A 10070-nucleotide genomic window follows, 5' to 3' on the forward strand; every position below is an offset into this window, starting at 1 on the left:
CCTGTTTTGGTAGATTGGAAGAATTAATATTATTAAAATGTCTATAACACTCAAAACAATCTATAAATTCAATACAAACTCTATCAAAATTCCAATGGCATTTTTTACAAAAATAGAAAAAATCATTTTAAAATTTGTATTAAAACCATGAAAATCCTGAACAGCCAAAACAATCCTGAGAAAAAAGAACAAAGCTGGGGGGCGGGGGCAGGGTGGAAGAGGTCAATGGGGGGGCGGGGCGCGGGGACAAAGGGCACATCTGTAATACTTTCAATGATAAAGAGAAAAAAATAGAAAAATAACAATAAATTAATTGTCTAGCTAAAAAAAAAGAACAAAGCCAAAAGTATCACACATGCTTATATCAAACTCTACTGCAAAGCTACAGCGATCAAAACAGTAGCACTAGCATAAAAACAGACTTGTAAACCAATGTAATAGTATTGAAAGGCCAGATAAATCCATACTTATGTGGTAAACTAATCATGACAAAGATGCAAAGAATACACAATGAAGAAAGGGTAGTCTCTTCAATAAACAGTATTAAAAAAAAACAAATATCAACTTGTAAAAGAATAAAATTGGAATACCTTACATCAAAATTAATTCAAAATAAATTAAAGACTTACATGTAAGGCCTGAAACTATAAACACCAAGAAAAAAAAAATACAAGGAGAAAGTTCCTTGACATGATATCAAAATCACAAGCAACTGCCTGGCCAGTGTGGCTTAGTGTTGATCATCAGCCCATGAACCATGAGGTCAGGGTTCAATTCCCAGTCAGGCACATGCCCATGTTGCAGGCTCAATCCCCAGTAGAGGGTGTACAGGAGGCAGTCCATCAATGACTCTCTCATCATTGATGTTTCTATCTCTCTCTCCTTCTCCCCTCCTCTCTCTGAAATCAATAAAAACATCTTTTTTTAAAAAAAAAATAACAAACACAAAAAAATGATGGGGGTGGGGAAAACTACATCAAACTAAAACATTTCTGTAGAGCAAAGGAAACAAGCAAAATGAAAGGCAACCTCTGCAATGGGAGAATAATTGCAAACCATGTCTAATAAGGGGTTCATTCCAAAATATATCAAGAAACCCTATAACTCAATAGCAAAAGTAAACATATAACCTTATTAAAAATGGGCAAAGGACCTGAAAAGTCACTTTCCAAAGAAGATATGCAAATTGCCAACAGATATACGGGAAAAAATGCTCATCATCACTAATCATCTGGGAAATGTAAATCAAAACCATAACGAGATATTACCTAACACATGGTATAATGGCTTTTGTAAAATAAAATAAAAAGGAGAGAGATAGCAAATGCTAGTAAGAATATGAAGAAGCATTATTTACAATAGACAAGACATGGAAACAACCTACGTGAATAAACGGATAAAGTTGTGGAATACAGATGCAATGAAGTTTTACTCAGATCTAAAAATAGAATGAACTTTTGGCAAGCTGATTTTGCTTGTGTTTGTTTGTTTTCCAACACATGGACTTTAATCATATTTCACCCATTGTTTTATTTATCTTGTGTAGTAAGAATTTTTGAGGGATAGTCACCTGTTACACTTCAGTTTGTCATGTCTCTTTAGCCTGCCTTCATCTGAATCAGTCTTAGTCTTTCTTTATCCTTTAGCTTTGACATTTTGAAAAGATGGGGCCATTTATTTTGTAAAATGTCCCTCAATTTGATTCATCTGATACTTCAGTAGAGTCAGGTTATGCATAGTTGGCAAGAATACCGCAAAAGTGATGCTGTGTTCTCCTCATTGATCCTATCAGGTGGCAGGTGATTGTGACTTGTTCCCATATTGGTGATATTAGCTCCATCACCAAATCCTGGACATGTCCTCCAACTTTCTCTAATGTAAATTACTATTTTCCCATCTGTAATTAACAACTAACCTGTGGGGAGATTATTTGAAGTTATGTGACTATCCTTACCGTACATTACTATAAGGATTGCCAGATAGTGGTTTTTAAACTCTATCATCCCTTCTGCATTTATTACTTAACATTTTACTATAAGGGTCTTTCCTTCTTCCTTACTTATTTGCTTTTGTTAATATGGATCCATGGTTTCTGATTTCATTCAATGGGTTATAACTAATTATGATTATTACTTATTTTGAAGCTCAGATTGCCCCAGATTTGGCCAGTGGGAAGCTCCTTTCAGCTAACTTCTATGACTGTAATTTTTTGAGAAAATTATTACTTCTATCACAAGGTGGTCCAGGCTTACTATCCCAAACATAGCCCTGGACTCAGCCATTTTGCTAAGGTTCCCTTTTCTTTTTCATGAAGAGTGATTTGAACCTGAGATCACTAGGTGTGTTCATAGCTACTAAGGTGTCATTGCTCGTCCCTTTAGTGGAAAAACTGGGGAAAATAGCCATTTCATATAATTCTTCTCTTTCACCATTTTATATTGATAGCTCCTTTCTCTCACCATGAGAAGTCTGGCTCCTAAGAAAATAAATATACTTACTCCTTTGCACAATTCTATAATGCACATAAACTTGTTTCAGAATTACTATACCCATACCACTATTAACAATAAACATACTGAAAAAAACCCAAGATGGCGGCATAGGTAAACACCGGAGATTGCTGCCTCGCACAACCACTTCAAGAATACAACTAAAAGACGGAACAGACATCATCCAAAACCACAGGAAGGCTGGCTGAGTGGAAATTCTACAACTAGAAGGAAAGAGAAAAGCATACCAAGACTCAGAGGAGGTGCAGTGCGGAAGTACAGAGGTACGGAGGCACATGCAGAGAGGGCTGGTGGCTGAGGACACGGTTGTCTTTTTCAATTGGGAGGGAGTCTCAAGCTCTGGGCTCCAGTTCTGGGTGAGTCTCTGGGGACCCAGACTCATACAGGAGAAACTGGACTACCTGCCATTGGTGGGAACTCAAGGGCAGCTTTCTCTCAGAGGTGCTTGTAGGGATTGCCGGGACACTGAGAAGCGGGGCCTCTGAGAGCAGCCATAGCTGCTTGCTCCGCCCTGTTGATCCCCTGGTACCCCACCCCGCCCAAGCCGCAAGCCATACACGGAGGCTTTTGCATATGAAAGGCCTGGCCCTTTGCAATCTGAAAATTACCTAACAAATGGCAGCTGGCCCAAGGCCCCAGGCAACTTGCATTGCTTCATACCTGGCTCCTGCTGGATAGCCTCAGGCAGAGGCTATATTAGCACCTCCTTAGAGATCCAGGAGCCAGTGTGCCCAGTGGTCAGAGTGGGACCATCCAGATTGCAGTTCCTTGGATTCATAAAGGACACACTCAGGGGGCAGACTCAGTGAGCACCAAAGCCCCATTGAAGCAAGTCTTGCCCCGGAGGGTGTCTCCAGCACAGAAGTTCTCCCACTGCAGACACAGCTGATTCTCACTGCCAATTGGCCTGGAGGTCAATCCCTCCCAGTGATCCTACAACAATCAAGGCTTAACTACAACAAGACTGTGCACAAAGACCACAAGGGGGTGCACCAAGAGTGTCTACCTCAGGTAATTGGGGAGGCTGAGCCACTGGGCCCTATAGGACACCTAGTACAGAAAGCCACTCTATCGACACAGCGAAGCATAAAAAAATGCGGAGACAAAGAAACAAGACACAAATAACAGAAATGGAGGAAAACAAACTACTTGATATAGAGTTCAAAACCACACTTTTAAGGTTTTGCAAGAACTTTCTAGAAACTGCCGACAAATTTAGTAAGACCCTCAAAAAGACGGGTGAGACTGCCGATAAATGTAGTGAGATCCTCAAGAAGTCTAGTGAGACCATCAAGGGTATGAAAAAGGACCAACTAGAAATTAAGCATACACTGACTGAAATAAAGGATAGTATGCAGAGTTCCAACAGCAGACTAGAGGATCATAAGATTCAAGCCCAAGATTTGAAATACGAAGAAGCAAAAAACACCCAACCAGAAAAGCAAAACGAAAAAAGAATCCAAAAATATGAAGATAGTGTAAGGAGCCTCTAGGACACCTTCAAGCATACCAACATCCAAATTATAGGGGTGCCAGAAGAAGAGAGAGGGCAAGATATTGAAAACCTATTTGAAGAAATAATGACAGAAAATTTCCCCTACCTGGTGAAAGAAATAGACTTACAAGTCCAGGAAGCACAGAGAACCCCAAACAAAAGGAATCCAAAGAGGACCACACCAAGACACATCATAAAATGCCAAGAGCAAAAGACAAAGAGAGAATCTTAAAAGCAGCAAGAGAAAGAAAGTCAGTTACCTATAAGGGAGTACCCATACGACTGTCAGCTGATTTCTCAACAGAAACTTTGCAGGCGAAAAGGGAGTGGCAAGAAATATTCAGTGATGAATGCCAAGAACCTACAACCAAGATTACTTTATCCAGCAAAGCTATCATTCAGAATTGAAGGTCAGACAAAGAGCTTCACAGACAAGGAAAAGCTAAAGGAGTTCATCACCACCAAACCAGTATTATATGAAATGCTGAAAGGTATCCTTTAAGAAGAGGAAGCAGAAGAAAAAGGTAAAGATACAAATTATGAACAACAAATACACATCTATCAACAAGTGAATCTGAAAATCAAGTGAATAAATAATCTGATGAACAGAATAAACTGGTGATTATAATAGAATCAGGGACATAGAAAGGGAGTGGACTAACTATTCTTTGGGGGGAAGGGAGTGGGGGGGATGTGGGAAGAGACTGGACAAAAATCGTGCACCTATGGATGAGGACAGTGGGGGGGGGGTGGTGAGGGCAGAGGGGGGGGTGGGAACCAGGTGTAGGGGAGCTATGGGGGGAAAAAAGAGAAACAACTGTAATAATCTGAACAATAAATATTTAATTATTAAAAAAACAATAAACATACTAACTTATTTAGCTAAATTAAAGTTTTCTTTGGAGTTTGTTTGGTTCTTTTATCTTCAGATCGAGAGCAGTGAAAGTACTGTAGCTAAAATTTACTTGGACTCATCCTTTTCACTTTTCTTTAATATGATTGTTACCTATTTGATATACAGTTTAAGTTTATTTTATTGTTTGTTTCCAACTTTGAAGTTTTAAAAAATATCCTTGTTGATTTAACTTTTGGCATTTTAATTATGATGTTATATTATGTTATAATATGCTAATTATGAGGTGTGTTGGTGTGGATCTCTTTAGGTTCATCTTATTTGGGGCTCTCTGCACTTCCTGGACATGGATGTCTGTTTCCTTTACCAGGTTGGGGAAGTTTTCATTCATTATTTCTTTAAGTGGGTTCTTTGGGTCACTTTTTCTCTCTCTCTTCTCCTTCTGGTACCCTTATAATGTGTATGCCTGATGTTGTCCCAGAGGTTCTTTAAACTACTCTCATTTTTTTTATTTTTTCTGTTTCTGTTCCAAGTGGGTGTTTTCTGCTACCTTGTCTTCCAAATCTCTTATTTGACCCTCTGCTTCATCTAATGTGGTGTTGATTTCCTCTAATGGATTCTTCATTTCAGTTATTGTATTCGTCATTTCTGACTGGTTTTTATGTTTTCTATCTCATTGCTGAAATTCTCACTGAGTTCATCTATGCTTCTCCCAGGTTCATTGAAGATCCTTATAACCAGTGTTGTGAGCTCTTTATCTGACAGATTGCTTGTCTTTGTTTTATTTAGTTCTTTTTCTGGGCTTTTGTCTGGTCTTTCATGCGGGACATATTTCTCTGTCTCCTTATTTTGGCTGTCTCTCTACATTTGTTTCTATGAATTAGACAAAGGAGTGACCTTGTGTAGGAGCTACCCCTCTGTAGACTGTGTGTGCTGGGTGTCTTTGATGGACCAGCTGGAGCTGGAGCATGCGTGGGTCACTGGGGGCAAACCTTACCAGGGCCTGGAGTGGTAGCTGGAATGGAGAGGGGCCAAGGGCAAGCTGCACTGGGACACTCTTGACAGGCCACTTGGAGTTGTAGATGGAGTGGGCTCAGGCCTTAGGTAGTGCCAGGGGCAAGTCACACCAGGACCTGGAGCTAAAGCTGGATTGGTGTGACTTGTAGGGATTCCCAGAAGTAAGCCACTGGGACTGTACCTGAAGCTGATGTGGTCTATAGGAAGTCCAGGGGACAAGCCACACCTGGGAAGGAGCTGTAGCTAGAAATACAGCTGAGGGAAGTCACATGGCTAGAATCTGGAGCTAAAGCAGGCTGCAGAGAGACCTGCTTCTGTGTCATCTCTCTCTCATGTGCAGAAGCTGTTCATTTGGCCCTCAGTTTTTCTTCAGGGGAATGCTCTGTCTGCAGATGTAAATTAGATGTGTTCCTGGAAGGAGGTGAGTTCAGGATCTTCCTATGCCACCAGCTTGGACTGAAAGCCAAGCTAATTTTTAAATTCATGTGGGAATGCAAATAGCTTAGACTAGACAAAACGAAGTTGGAGGAGTAACACTATCTGATTTTTAAAAGCTTATTATAAAATTTTAATGATCAAAACAATGTGGCATTGACATTAAGTTGAACAAATAGATCAATGGTACAAATAGAGAATCCAGAAATAACACCATATACATGGAAAGCTGATTTTTAACAAAGGTGCAAAAGCAATTCAGTGTGGAAAGGAGAGCATTTTTAATAAATTGTGCTGGAATAGTTAGATATTTGTATCAAAAAAATAAACTTTAATATTTCAACACCTAACAAAATACACAAAAATTAGCTTAAGTTGTTTGTAGGTTATAAAACCTAAAACTATAAAATATCTAAAAGAAAATATAAGGGAAAATCTTTGTGACTCTGGCTTAGGCAAAGATTTCTTAAACACATCACCAGAAGCACAATCCATAAAAGAACAAAGTGATAAACTGGACTCCAATCAAAATTTAAAATATCTGCTCTTTGAAAGACACTAGTAAGAGAATGAAGAGGTAGCTGCGGGGGTAGTCTGGGGCATGGCGCAGTGGCGGGGGAGGAGCAGACACGGGGCAGCAACAGTGGTAGCAACTCTGGAGGCGAAAGTGGCATTGGCCCAACCTCCCCGGCCTCTGGCTGTCCTCCCCTCCGTCCCACCCCATGGCAGCCAGAGCTCCCACCTCACCTCTCCCTAGTCGCACCTGTTCGCCCTGCTCTCTTTTTTCCTCTGATTCTCCAGCAGCAGGGCCCAGTGACGGGTGCCAACCACCGCCACCATGGGGAAGGGGGTTGGACATGACAAATATGAGCCTTGCGGCCGTTTCAGAGCATGACAACAAGAAAAGACCAAGAAAGAGAGGGATATAGATGAGCTGAATAAAGAAGTGTCTATGGATGACCATAAACTTAGCCTTGACGAGCTTCATCGCAACTACGGAACAGACTTGGACCAAGGCTTAAGCTCTGCTCCAGCTGCTGAGATCCTGGCACGAGCCGGTGCCAATGCCCTCACTTCGCCTCCCACCACCCCCAAGTCGGTCAAATTCTGCGGGCAGCTGTTTGGGGGGCTCTCAATGTTACTGTGGATTGGAGCGATTCTCTTTCTTGGCTTATGGCATCCAAGCTCCCACGGAAGAGGAACTTCAGAATGATAATCTGTACCTCGGTGTGGTGCTGTCATCATCACTGGCTGTTTCTCCTACTATCAAGAAGCTAAGAGCTGAAACCGGTTTGGCTCGGTGGGTAGAGCATTGGCCTGCGGACTGAAGGGTCCCGGGTTTGATTCCGGTCAAGGGCATGTACCTGGGTTGTGGGCACATCCCCAGTAGGAGATGTGCAGGAGGCGGCTGATGGATGTTTCTAACTCTCTATCTCTCTCCCTTCCTCTCTGTAAAAAGTCAATAATATATATATTTTTTAAAAAAGAAGCTAAGAGCTCAAAGATCATGGAATCCTTCAAAAACATGGTTCCGCAGCAAGCCCTGGTGATTTGAAATTGTGAGAAAATGAGCATAAACACGGAGGAGGTGGATGTTGGGGACCTAGTAGAAATAAAAGGCGAGGATTGGATCCCTGCTGACCTCAGGATCATATCTGCCAGCAGCTGCAAGGTGGATAACTCCTCGCTCACCAGTGAATCAGAGCCCCAGACCAGGTCTCCTGACTTCACAAACGAAAACCCCCTGGAGACAAGGAACATTGCCTTCTTTTCAACCAACTGCATCGTCATGTACACTGGAGACTTCAGCGTCATGGGAAGAATGGCCATGCTGGCCTCTGGGCTGGGAGGCAGGCAGACTCCCAGCCCTGCAGAAATCCAACGTTTTAGTCAGCTCATCACGGGTGTGGCCGTGTTCCTGGGGGTGTCCTTCTTCATCCTCTCGCTGATCCTCGAATATACCAGGCTTGAGGCCATCATCTTCCTCATTGATATCGTTGTAGCCAATGTGCCCGAAGGTCTGCTGGCCACTGTCATGGTGTTTCTAACCCTCAGTGCCTAACGCACGGCCGGGAAAACTGCGTAATGAAGAACTAAGCGGCTGTATCCACATCCATCTGCTCCCATAAAACTTGAACTCTGACTCAGAACCGGATGGCGGTGGCCCACATGTGGCTTGGCAATCATATCCTCGAAGCCAACACCACGGAGAATCAGAACAGTGTCTCCTTCAGCAAATCTTCAGCTACCTGGCTCGCCCTGTCGGGAATCGCGGGACTTTGTAATAGAGCCGTGTTTCAGGCCAGCCAGGAAAACCCGCCCATCCTGAAGTCGGCTGTGACTGGGGAGCCTGCGAGTTGGTACTCGAAGTGCATCGAGCTGTGTTGTGAGTCCTTGAAGGAGATGAGAGAGCGGTACCCCAGAATCATCGAGATACCCTTCGACTCCGCCAACAAGTACCAGTTGTCGATTCACAAAACCCCAACACGGCTGAGCCCCTGCTGGTGGTGAAGGGGGCCCCAGAGAGGATCTTGGACCGCTACAGCTCCACCTGCTCCACAGCAAGGAGCATGGTACAACATGGGTAAATCTCAAAATAATTTTACTGAGTTAAAAAAAAAAAAAACTACCCCCCCCCCAAAAAAAGAGTAGAAATGGTACGATACCATTAATATAAAGCAGTAGAAAATACAAACTCATCTATAATTGAGAGAAAGATCAGCAGTTATCTGGGGCGTGACTGAGATTTTACTCGTGAGATTATGTCCAATAACAGAACAGCATGACCTATCTGAGAGTGGCAGACCAGCTTATAATAATTCTGAGGCCTAGTTGTGAATGTCAGGTCCGTTATGAACGTCTGGAGCTGCTTTTATCCCCTTCAGGTTTGTAAAATCTTTCATTGACCACATAGTAAGCACTTAGGGGAGTTAGAGACAGACTTACTGGTGTGTTAATTCATCAAACAATCAATCAATTGATTTGTTAACACTAGTATTTAATTCTATCTGTGAGAGGTTTAAAGCAAAGAAAAGGCATCATTTAAACTTGAACAGAAGAAAAAAAAAAAAACACCAGAAATTGAGGCAGGCCCCAAGGGAAGTAAATAACAAGCATAGAGATGTCTCTTGACACTGTTCCTTTTAGGAAGTGGTAAAGGAATCCTCAAGGACCAGGAAGAACAGGGCTTACTTCCTGGCAGACTCTGCTTATAACGCCTCCCTCCTTCAGCAGACACAATCTAGGATCCTTATCATAACCATTTCCCCTCTTTTCTCCTCTCCAATTATTGCTAAGAAGACTATCTCTTCTCTCTATGAAAGTAAAAGAGAAACTTTCGAGAAGTTTCAGTTTGGAATTTCCTTTGCTGATCCAGGTAATAAGGTTATGTAGTGTTTAGACGAGTAAAAAATATAATCTACTAGTCTTTACTGATAGTTCTCTTTGAAGTTGCTATTATCATATACATATAACCAATATTTCTTAAGCATGGGTCAGGCAATTATCAAGATACTTCCACAGATATTTACCTCATTCAGTAATCTTTATAACAGCCCTTTGAAGAAGGCATAATTATGCCCATTTTATAGCTTAGAAATCTGAATATTAATTTCCTATAAATAGTTAAAAAAAATCTCTTGACTCTAAATTCAATGCTTTTTCTATTATATCCAGCTGCCTACCACTTATCCCAAACTTGAAAATTATCTTTACTTTTAAGTATTTTCCAGAAATAGATTTCCCAGTGTTACAGATGTGG

General features: G+C 41.7%; 1 pseudogene; it reads left to right on the plus strand.

The window, feature by feature from the left end:
* Positions 1–7205: 7205 nt before the first annotated feature.
* LOC132227209 (sodium/potassium-transporting ATPase subunit alpha-1-like) lies at positions 7206–8898 on the plus strand (annotated as a pseudogene).
* The last annotated feature ends 1172 nt before the right edge of the window (positions 8899–10070 follow it).

This window comes from Myotis daubentonii, chromosome 1 (assembly GCF_963259705.1).
Source record: "Myotis daubentonii chromosome 1, mMyoDau2.1, whole genome shotgun sequence".
Taxonomy (NCBI): Eukaryota; Metazoa; Chordata; class Mammalia; order Chiroptera; family Vespertilionidae; genus Myotis; species Myotis daubentonii.